Source organism: Salvelinus namaycush, chromosome 42, assembly GCF_016432855.1.
Source record: "Salvelinus namaycush isolate Seneca chromosome 42, SaNama_1.0, whole genome shotgun sequence".
Lineage (NCBI taxonomy): Eukaryota > Metazoa > Chordata > Actinopteri > Salmoniformes > Salmonidae > Salvelinus > Salvelinus namaycush.
The window spans coordinates 17,950,194-17,960,977 of record NC_052348.1 but is presented as its reverse complement, the minus strand read 5'-3'; positions in this window follow the sequence as shown (position 1 = coordinate 17,960,977).

Below are 10,784 nucleotides of genomic sequence, written 5' to 3'. Positions count from 1 at the left end.
CAGATAGTCAGGGGCACACTCCAACACTCAGACATCATTTACAGATAGTCAGGGGCACACTCCAACACTCAGACATCATTTACAGATAGTCAGGGGCACACTCCAACACTCAGACATCATTTACAGATAGCCAGGGGCACACTCCAACACTCAGACATTATTTACAGATAGTCAGGGGCACACTCCAAAACACCAACACTCAGACATCATTTACAGATAGCCAGGGGCACACTCCAACACTCAGACATCATTTACAGATAGCCAGGGGCACACTCCAACACACCAACACTCAGACATCATTTACAGATAGCCAGGGGAACACTCCAACACTCAGACATCATTTACAGATAGCCAGGGGCACACTCCAACACTCAGACATCATTTACAGATAGCCAGGGGCACACTCCAAAACACCAACACTCAGACATCATTTACAGATAGCCAGGGGCACACTCCAACACTCAGACATCATTTACAGATAGCCAGGGGCACACTCCAAAACACCAACACTCAGACATCATTTACAGATAGTCAGGGGCACACTTCAACACTCAGACATCATTTACAGATAGCTAGGGGCACACTCCAACACTCAGACATCATTTACAGATAGTCAGGGGCACACTCCAACACTCAGACATCATTTACAGATAGCCAGGGGCACACTCCAACACTCAGACATCATTTACAGATAGCTAGGGGCACACTCCAACACTCAGACATCATTTACAGATAGTCAGGGGCACACTCCAACACTCAGACATCATTTACAGATAGTCAGGGGCACACTCCAACACTCAGACATCATTTACAGATAGCCAGGGGCACACTCCAACACTCAGACATCATTTACAGATAGTCAGGGGCACACTCCAACACTCAGACATCATTTACAGATAGTCAGGGGCACACTCCAACACTCAGACATCATTTACAGATAGTCAGGGGCTCACTCCAACACTCAGACATCATTTACAGATAGCCAGGGGCTCACTCCAACACTCAGACATCATTTACAGATAGCCAGGGGCTCACTCCAACACTCAGACATCATTTACAGATAGCCAGGGGCACACTCCAACACTCAGACATCATTTACAGATAGTCAGGGGCTCATTCCAACTCTCAGACATCATTTACAGATAGTCAGGGGCTCACTCCAACACTCAGACATCATTTACAGATAGTCAGGGGCACACTCCAACACTCAGACATCATTTACAGATAACCAGGGGCTCACTCCAACACTCAGACATCATTTACAGATAGTCAGGGGCACACTCCAACACTCAGACATCATTTACAGATAGTCAGGGGCACACTCCAACACTCAGACATCATTTACAGATAGCCAGGGGCACACTCCAACACTCAGACATTATTTACAGATAGTCAGGGGCACACTCCAAAACACCAACACTCAGACATCATTTACAGATAGCCAGGGGCACACTCCAACACTCAGACATCATTTACAGATAGCCAGGGGCACACTCCAACACACCAACACTCAGACATCATTTACAGATAGCCAGGGGAACACTCCAACACTCAGACATCATTTACAGATAGCCAGGGGCACACTCCAACACTCAGACATCATTTACAGATAGCCAGGGGCACACTCCAAAACACCAACACTCAGACATCATTTACAGATAGCCAGGGGCACACTCCAACACTCAGACATCATTTACAGATAGCCAGGGGCTCACTCCAACACTCAGACATCATTTACAGATAGCCAGGGGCACACTCCAACACTCAGACATCATTTACAGATAGCCAGGGACACACTCCAACACTCAGACATCATTTACAGATAGTCAGGGGCACACTTCAACACTCAGACATCATTTACAGATAGCTAGGGGCACACTCCAACACTCAGACATCATTTACAGATAGTCAGGGGCACACTCCAACACTCAGACATCATTTACAGATAGTCAGGGGCTCACTCCAACACTCAGACATCATTTACAGATAGCCAGGGGCTCACTCCAACACTCAGACATCATTTACAGATAGCCAGGGGCTCACTCCAACACTCAGACATCATTTACAGATAGCCAGGGGCACACTCCAACACTCAGACATCATTTACAGATAGTCAGGGGCTCATTCCAACTCTCAGACATCATTTACAGATAGTCAGGGGCTCACTCCAACACTCAGACATCATTTACAGATAGTCAGGGGCACACTCCAACACTCAGACATCATTTACAGATAACCAGGGGCTCACTCCAACACTCAGACATCATTTACAGATAGTCAGGGGCACACTCCAACACTCAGACATCATTTACAGATAGCCAGGGGCACACTCCAACACTCAGACATTATTTACAGATAGTCAGGGGCACACTCCAAAACACCAACACTCAGACATCATTTACAGATAGCCAGGGGCACACTCCAACACTCAGACATCATTTACAGATAGCCAGGGGCACACTCCAACACACCAACACTCAGACATCATTTACAGATAGCCAGGGGAACACTCCAACACTCAGACATCATTTACAGATAGCCAGGGGCACACTCCAACACTCAGACATCATTTACAGATAGCCAGGGGCACACTCCAAAACACCAACACTCAGACATCATTTACAGATAGCCAGGGGCACACTCCAACACTCAGACATCATTTACAGATAGCCAGGGGCACACTCCAACACTCAGACATCATTTACAGATAGCCAGGGGCTCACTCCAACACTCAGACATCATTTACAGATAGCCAGGGGCACACTCCAACACTCAGACATCATTTACAGATAGCCAGGGGCACACTCCAACACTCAGACGTCATTTACAGATAGTCAGGGGCACACTCCAACACTCAGACATCATTTACAGATAGTCAGGGGCACACTCCAACACTCAGACATCATTTACAGATAGCCAGGGGCACACTCCAACACTCAGACATCATTTACAGATAGCCAGGGGCACACTCCAACACTCAGACATCATTTACAGATAGCCAGGGGCACACTCCAACACTCAGACATTATTTACAGATAGTCAGGGGCACACTCCAAAACACCAACACTCAGACATCATTTACAGATAGCCAGGGGCACACTCCAACACTCAGACATCATTTACAGATAGCCAGGGGCTCACTCCAACACTCAGACATCATTTACAGATAGCCAGGGGCTCACTCCAACACTCAGACATCATTTACAGATAGCCAGGGGCTCACTCCAACACTCAGACATCATTTACAGATAGCCAGGGGCTTACTCCAACACTCAGACATCATTTACAGATAGCCAGGGGCTCACTCCAACACTCAGACATCATTTACAGATAGCCAGGGGCACACTCCAACACTCAGACATCATTTACAGATAGCCAGGGGCACACTCCAACACTCAGACATCATTTACAGATAGCCAGGGGCACACTCCAACACTCAGACATCATTTACAGATAGCCAGGGGCACACTCCAACACTCAGACATCATTTACAGATAGCCAGGGGCACACTCCAACACACCAACACTCAGACATCATTTACAGATAGCCAGGGGCACACTCCAACACTCAGACATCATTTACAGATAGCCAGGGGCTCACTCCAACACTCAGACATCATTTACAGATAGCCAGGGGCACACTCCAACACTCAGACATCATTTACAGATAGCCAGGGGCTCACTCCAACACTCAGACATCATTTACAGATAGCCAGGGGCTCACTCCAACACTCAGACATCATTTACAGATAGCCAGGGGCTCACTCCAACACTCAGACATCATTTACAGATAGCCAGGGGCTTACTCCAACACTCAGACATCATTTACAGATAGCCAGGGGCTCACTCCAACACTCAGACATCATTTACAGATAGCCAGGGGCTCACTCCAACACTCAGACATCATTTACAGATAGCCAGGGGCTCACTCCAACACTCAGACATCATTTACAGATAGCCAGGGGCACACTCCAACACTCAGACATCATTTACAAAAGATGCATTTGTGTTTAGTGAGTCTGCCAGACCAGAGGCAGTAGGGATGATCACGTGTTCTTTTGATAAGAGTGTGAATTTCACAATTTCCCGGTCCTGCTAAGCATTCAGGGATAATGCATGAAGTAAAAAGTACCATATTTTCTTTAGGAATGTAGTGAAGTAAAGGTTGTCCGTAAAATAAATATTAAAGTAAAGTACAAATACCCCCAAAAACGACTTAAGCAGTACTTTAAAGTATTTTTACTTAAGTACTTTACACCACTGGAATTGCACTGAATTAAATTGTCCTTCCTGTCACTCAAACTCAAATAAAAATTCTACATCCTGTGGTGTGTGGCCAATTCAATTTGGATTTCAACTCATGAGTTGAATGGGAGTCTATTCCCAAGTTCTGAAATGAGCACAGCCCTGGTGTGTGCATGTGTGTATGTAGTCTTTTATACTGTTAGATACATTTGAAACTGTTTCTGTTCAACTCATTTCTATTCCAACACGTTGGATGTGTTTTTGTGAGACATTCATTCAGAGTTTCTCTGCCTCATTAGAATGTCTGTGTTCATAGTGTTTGTCATTGTAGTTAACAGTCATGTTCTGAGTCATGTGTGCGCCATAAATACAGCTCCCCCCGGCTAACGAAATGCACATGTTTTATGTTCCTCTTCCCACTACCAGCTCAGCATTTGGACGGGGGAGTTCTACAGATTGTGCGCAGGTCTTTCTTTTTAGATGTTTGGACCCTGTCTTAGCCTGAGCTCATCACACATTACTTTGATATGAAAAGCAGTCGTGGACATCTCCCGTTAGCCCAAAACAAGTGGTGAAGGTTGAACGCATGCGATCAGAACAGACCTCGCCTCATTCCCATTACTTCATCAGCTCACCACTGTGCAGAGTCACAGCAGGTGGCGAGGACTCACACACACACACACACACACACACACACACACACACACACACACACACACACTGGCAAGCTCAAGATAGAATTTGTGCTAAACCACAGATGTAGAATCAGATTACTCTACCCGTCCAATCCTAACCTTAAAAGGCATGGCAAAAATATCTGACTGACCCTGTATCAGTTAGGGACAATTTCTCCCTACTGTGCTCATTAGTGAAGACTACATGGCCAAAAGTATGTGGACACCTGCTCGTCAAACATCTCATTCATTAGCTAATACAGTACCTACAGTATGAGGAGCAAACCATTGTGACTGTAGGGGTAACCCCCACCCCCCTGTTCTTATAGTGGAGTGGATTGGTCCATGTGTCAGGGGGAGGTAATTGATGACAGCAGTGAGAGTGAGTAAACTGGCCAATCACCAGCCCAACAGACACGCACCGCCGACCAGAGGCTTATCTAGTGCTGATGCTCTCTCTGTCTCTCTCTCTCGCCCTCTCTCTCTCAGCAAACATATGCGACTGTGTATACTTAAAAGTGTATACTTAAAACGCTCACTCTTAACCAGGCTCCCTAACTCGAAGCCTTCTCTTCGGCTCACACACCCAGCTCAGCTAGAGATAAGGGGAGCGTGAATGGGAGCTCAGACCTTCACTAAGAGAGGTAAAGACATATTAGTGAGGGCATTCATACAGAGAGAGATGGAGAGAGAGACGCCTTCCTCTCACCTCTCTAATCCAGAGAACTTCTTCTAAAGAAACTGTGGCTCCGGTGGGGGTGGGGTTAGTGGGGCGGGCGGGCTGCCAGGGTTGCCACGGCAGCGTTCCAGATGGGCGGTCCGGTTCTCTCTGGAGGGGGACAGGGGGCTGCCTGGGAAAGACACACCACACCGCTCCACTCTACTCTGTGACTGGACCTGACTGTCTGGGGAAGACCACGGGTCAGTGAAAGAGAAGAGGAGGGAGGAGGGAGGGGAAGAGTGGAGACCTGTCTGGGGAGGGGAGGGTAGAGAAAGGAAGAAAATATATAGAGGAAGGGGGAAAAGGAGGGAGAGTGGGAGTTAAGAAAGAGTGATGGGAGGAGAAAGGAGAGGAAGGGGAGTTGGTGAGGTAGGATGAAGGAGTGGAAAGGAGGAGGAAATGATGGAACGGGATGGAAGAGGACAGTAGAGGTGAAGAGGACAGTAGAAGACAGTAGAGGTGAAGAGGACAGTAGAAGACAGTAGAGGTGAAGAGAGGACAGTAGAGGACAGTAAAGGTGAAGAGAGGACAGTAGAGGTGAAGAGGACAGTAGAAGACAGTAGAGGTGAAGAGAGGACAGTAGAGGACAGTAAAGGTGAAGAGAGGACAGTAGAGGACAGTAGAGGACAGTAGAGGACAGCAGAGGTGAAGAGAGGACAGTAGAAGTGAAGAGAGGACAGTAGAGGACAGTAGAGGACAGCAGATGTAAAGAGAGGAGAGTAGAGGTGAAGAGAGGACAGTAGAGGACAGCAGAGGTGAAGAGAGGACAGTAGAGGTGAAGAGAGGACAGTAGAGGACAGTAGAGGTGAAGAGAGGACAGTAGAGGACAGTAGAGTACAGTAGAGGTGAAGAGAGGACAGTAGAGGACAGTAGAGGTGAAGAGAGGACAGTTGAGGCGAAGAGAGGACAGTAGAGGTGAAGAGGACAGTAGAGGACAGTAGAGGTGAAGAGAGGACAGTAGAGGACAGTAGAGGTGAAGAGAGGACAGTAGAGGTGAAGAGAGGACAGTAGAGGACAGTAGAGGTGAAGTGAAGCCAGTAGAGGTGAAGAGAGGACAGTAGAGGACAGTAGAGGTGAAGTGAAGCCAGTAGAGGTGAAGAGAAGACAGTAGAGGACAGTAGAGGTGAAGAGAGGACAGTAGTGGACAGTAGAGGTGAAGTGATGACAGTAGAGGTGAAGAGAAGACAGTAGAGGACAGTAGAGGTGAAGAGAGGACAGTAGAGGTGAAGAGAGGACAGTAGTGGACAGTAGAGGTGAAGAGAGGACAGTAGAGGTGAAGAGAGGACAGTAGAGGACAGTAGAGGTGAAGAGAGGACAGTAGAGGTGAAGAGAAGACAGAGGTGAAGAGAGGACAGTAGAGGACAGTAGAGGTGAAGAGAGGACAGTTGAGGCGAAGAGAGGACAGTAGAGGTGAAGAGGACAGTAGAAGACAGTAGAGGTGAAGAGAGGACAGTAGAGGACAGTAGAGGTGAAGAGAGGACAGTAGAAGACAGTAGAGGTGAAGAGAGGACAGTAGAGGACAGTAGAGGTGAAGAGAGGACAGTAGAGGTCAGTAGAGGTGAAGAGAGGACAGTAGAGGACAGTAGAGATGAAGTGAAGACAGTAGAGGTGAAGAGAAGACAGTAGAGGACAGTAGAGGTGAAGAGAGGACAGTAGTGGACAGTAGAGGTGAAGTGAAGACAGTAGAGGTGAAGAGAAGACAGTAGAGGACAGTAGAGGTGAAGAGAGGACAGTAGAGGTGAAGAGAGGACAGTAGAGGACAGTAGAGGTGAAGAGAGGACAGTAGAGGTGAAGAGAACACAGTAGAGGTGAAGAGAAGACAGTAGAGGACAGTAGAGGACAGCAGATGTAGAGAGAGGACAGTAGAGGTGAAGAGAGGACAGTAAAGGACAGCAGAGGTGAAGAGAGGACAGTAGAGGTGAAGAGAGGACAGTAGAGGTGAAGAGAGGACAGTAGAGGTGAAGAGAGGACAGTAGAGGACAGTAGAGGTGAAGAGAGGACAGTAGAGGTGAAGAGAGGACAGTAGAGGACAGTAGAGGTGAAGAGAGGACAGTAGAGGTGAAGAGAGGACAGTAGAGGACAGTAGAGGTGAAGAGAGGACAGTAGAGGTGAAGAGAGGACAGTATAGGTGAAGAGAAGACAGTAGAGGTGAAGAGAAGACAGTAGAGGTGAAGAGAAGACAGTAGAGGTGAAGAGAGGACAGTAGAGGACAGAGAGATGAAGAGAGGACAGAGAGATGAAGAGAGGACAGAGAGATGAAGAGAGGACAGAGAGATGAAGAGAGGACAGAGAGATGAAGAGAGGACAGAGATGAAGAGAGGACAGAGAGATGAAGAGAGGACAGAGAGATGAAGAGAGGACAGAGAGGACAGTAGAGGTGAAGAGAGGACAGTAGAGATGAATAGAGGACAGTAGAGGTGAAGAGAGGACAGTAGAGGACAGTAGAAGTGAAGAGAGGACAGTAGAGGTGAAGAGAGGGTAGGAGGAAAGGAGAGAAGGAGAGTACAACAGGAGGGGGGCTTGGCTGCAGTATAGTGTCTTACTCAGCTCATCTGCCCATACAGACATTTCCACATACAGACATTTCTATGGCCCTAACCATAGAACAGGTGATAAAACTCACCCCTCCTCCCCCATCATCCCCCCTTCATCCTATCTCCCTTAACCTTCAACCCCTCCTACTCCTCCCACCATCCCCGTGGCCCTCTCTCTCCTTGCCTCCTCTCTGGGGGAGAGACAGAGGGCCCGTTGTGTTAACGTGAGGCCTGCTAATTGTTGGGTTAAGGGGGAGGGAGGAGGGATGGAGGGGGGAGAGAGAAGGGGTGAGGGAGAGGGCTGGGCCCCGGGCGTCAGGATTAGCTGTAATTCAGTCACTGGAACGCTCTCAACCGCTGCCTCGGTCAGGGCCAAGGGGCCACGGCTCTGTGTACGTGCATGCCCGTGTGTGTGTGAGTAGGTTTGAGGTGCAGTGAATCAATAGAGGTTATAATCCCCTTGTATCCCCTTCTCATCATCTTCATAGTCAACTACAACACGTTTCACACATTTCCCTTTCGCTCCATATCCTTCAGAAAATACAAGACATTTCTTTAAGAGATTTCTCTGAGCTGATTCATCTCTATCAAAACCATTCCTTTGGTATTGAACGTCTATGTTACAGTCGTCCATTGAGCAGCATAGTAGCAGTATTAGTCAGAAGAATTGTGTGTGTGTGTGTGTGTGTGTGTGTGTGTGTGTGTGTGTGTGTGTGTGTGTGTGTGTGTGTGTGTGTGTGTGTGTGTGTGTGTGTGTGTGTGTGTGTGAATACAGCCCTGCACTTTATATCAGTCTTTCTTTCACACAGAGGTTCTACTTATCAGTGGAACCCAGATTATCTACACGATCTATGACAAAGACAATACCATCATGTATCTCTCTCTCTTTCTTTCTCTCTCTCTCTCTCTTTCTATCTCTGTCTTTCTATCTCTCTCTCTCTTTCTCTCTCTCTTTCTCTCTCTCTCTTTCTTTCTCTCTCTCTCTCTTTCTATCTCTCTCTTTCTCTCTCTATTTCTCTATCTCTCTCTTTCTCTCTCTCTTTCAATCTCTGTCTTTCTTTCGATCTCTCTCTCTCTGTCTTTCTTTCTATCTCTCTCTCTCCGTCTTTCTTACTTTCTCTCTTTCTCTCTCTCTCTCAGTTACAATTGGTAGGTTGTTCACTGTGTGTCATATGATGTCTTGTGGCCCTGTGTGTGTGTTACGTCGGACCACTCTAACAAACAGTAACAGTTCTATCCCGACGAGCGCCATCTGATCGTCATGCCACCCCTTGTCACATGAAGAAACGTGTGCGCGCACACACACACACACACACACACACACACACACACACACACACACTAAGGACCAATGCTATCGCTGGGGTGTGTTTGTGTGTGTGTGAAGGAGATAGACGAGGTGTGTGTGTGTGTGTGTGCGAGCGTTCATATATATGTGTGTGTGACTGTACATCAGGTCATTGTCAGCACCAGCACACAGAACATGTTCTCCTGCTTATTACCTCCAGAATAATAAGAGTAAAGAAGAGGCCTGGGTTCTATCAACACAGCCTGGCCATCATGACTCTCCTCCAGAACCTTCTACCAGCTTCCTCCACTGTTTATTGTGTTTCTACCAGACTTAGAACAATAGCCGTTTGAGCTCAGAACAAACTAATGCTGCCCTGTAAGTATCGGTCCAACCTTACCGTTTTACTGTTAGCTAATGAGAGGGTTGGAGCCAAAGTCAATGTGTCTCTGTGGGGTGTGTGAGTGTGTGTGTGTGTGAGTGTGTGTGTGTGTGTGTGGGTGTGTGTGTGGGTGTGGGGACAGGGTGTGTGTGGGGACAGGGTGTGTGTGTGTGTGGGGGGGGGCGTGCGTGCGTGCGTGCGTGCGTGCGTGCGTGCGTGCGTACATGTGTGTCTAGTCTTGTATACGACAAGTTTGTTCCAGAAAGTTCCAGTGCTCTTAATGGGGTGACCTGTCTCTAACCCTCTAATCATTTGTTTCTGCTACGCTTTATGTATCACCAACACTGGCACCAATATCCTTGTTCCACTCCCCTCCCTCCCTCTCTCCCTCCTTCCCCCTCTCTCTACCTCCCATTCCTTCTCTTTTTGTCAGCTGAAAGGGCAATTTTATTTGGTTTTGCTTCGGCCGTGATTTTCATTTCAGCAGAGCAAGAAAATTGCAATATAACAAGGCAGCAAACATCGCCATTTAATAATTGTGACTTTTGGAGCACCTCATCACTTCCCGCCCCTCTCCCTCTCTTTTTCTCTTCTGTTGTTTACTTTAACAGGTTCCCTCGCTCCGTCAGAAAATGAAGAAAGGCCTACTCAGCCCCACTGTAAGAGCTTGGGGAAATTGGCTCCTCCGATGATTGTTTTAACACCCCTAATTTTGAGAGAGGCCTCCAGGGCTGGATACAGACTGTCTTGTACCCCTACTTGGACAATTTGTCCCATTTAGTTATTGAACTGGGTTAACAGACAGACAGAGCAGTGGGAGAGAGAGGTCTAGGTGGTGTGGTGAAGAGAGCAGTGGAGTGGTGGAGTTAGCATGGTGTTTAGCAACCCTGAGGGGAAGGCAGGGCAGGAAGGAAGGCCGTAGAGTAGCATCTCTCTTTCGA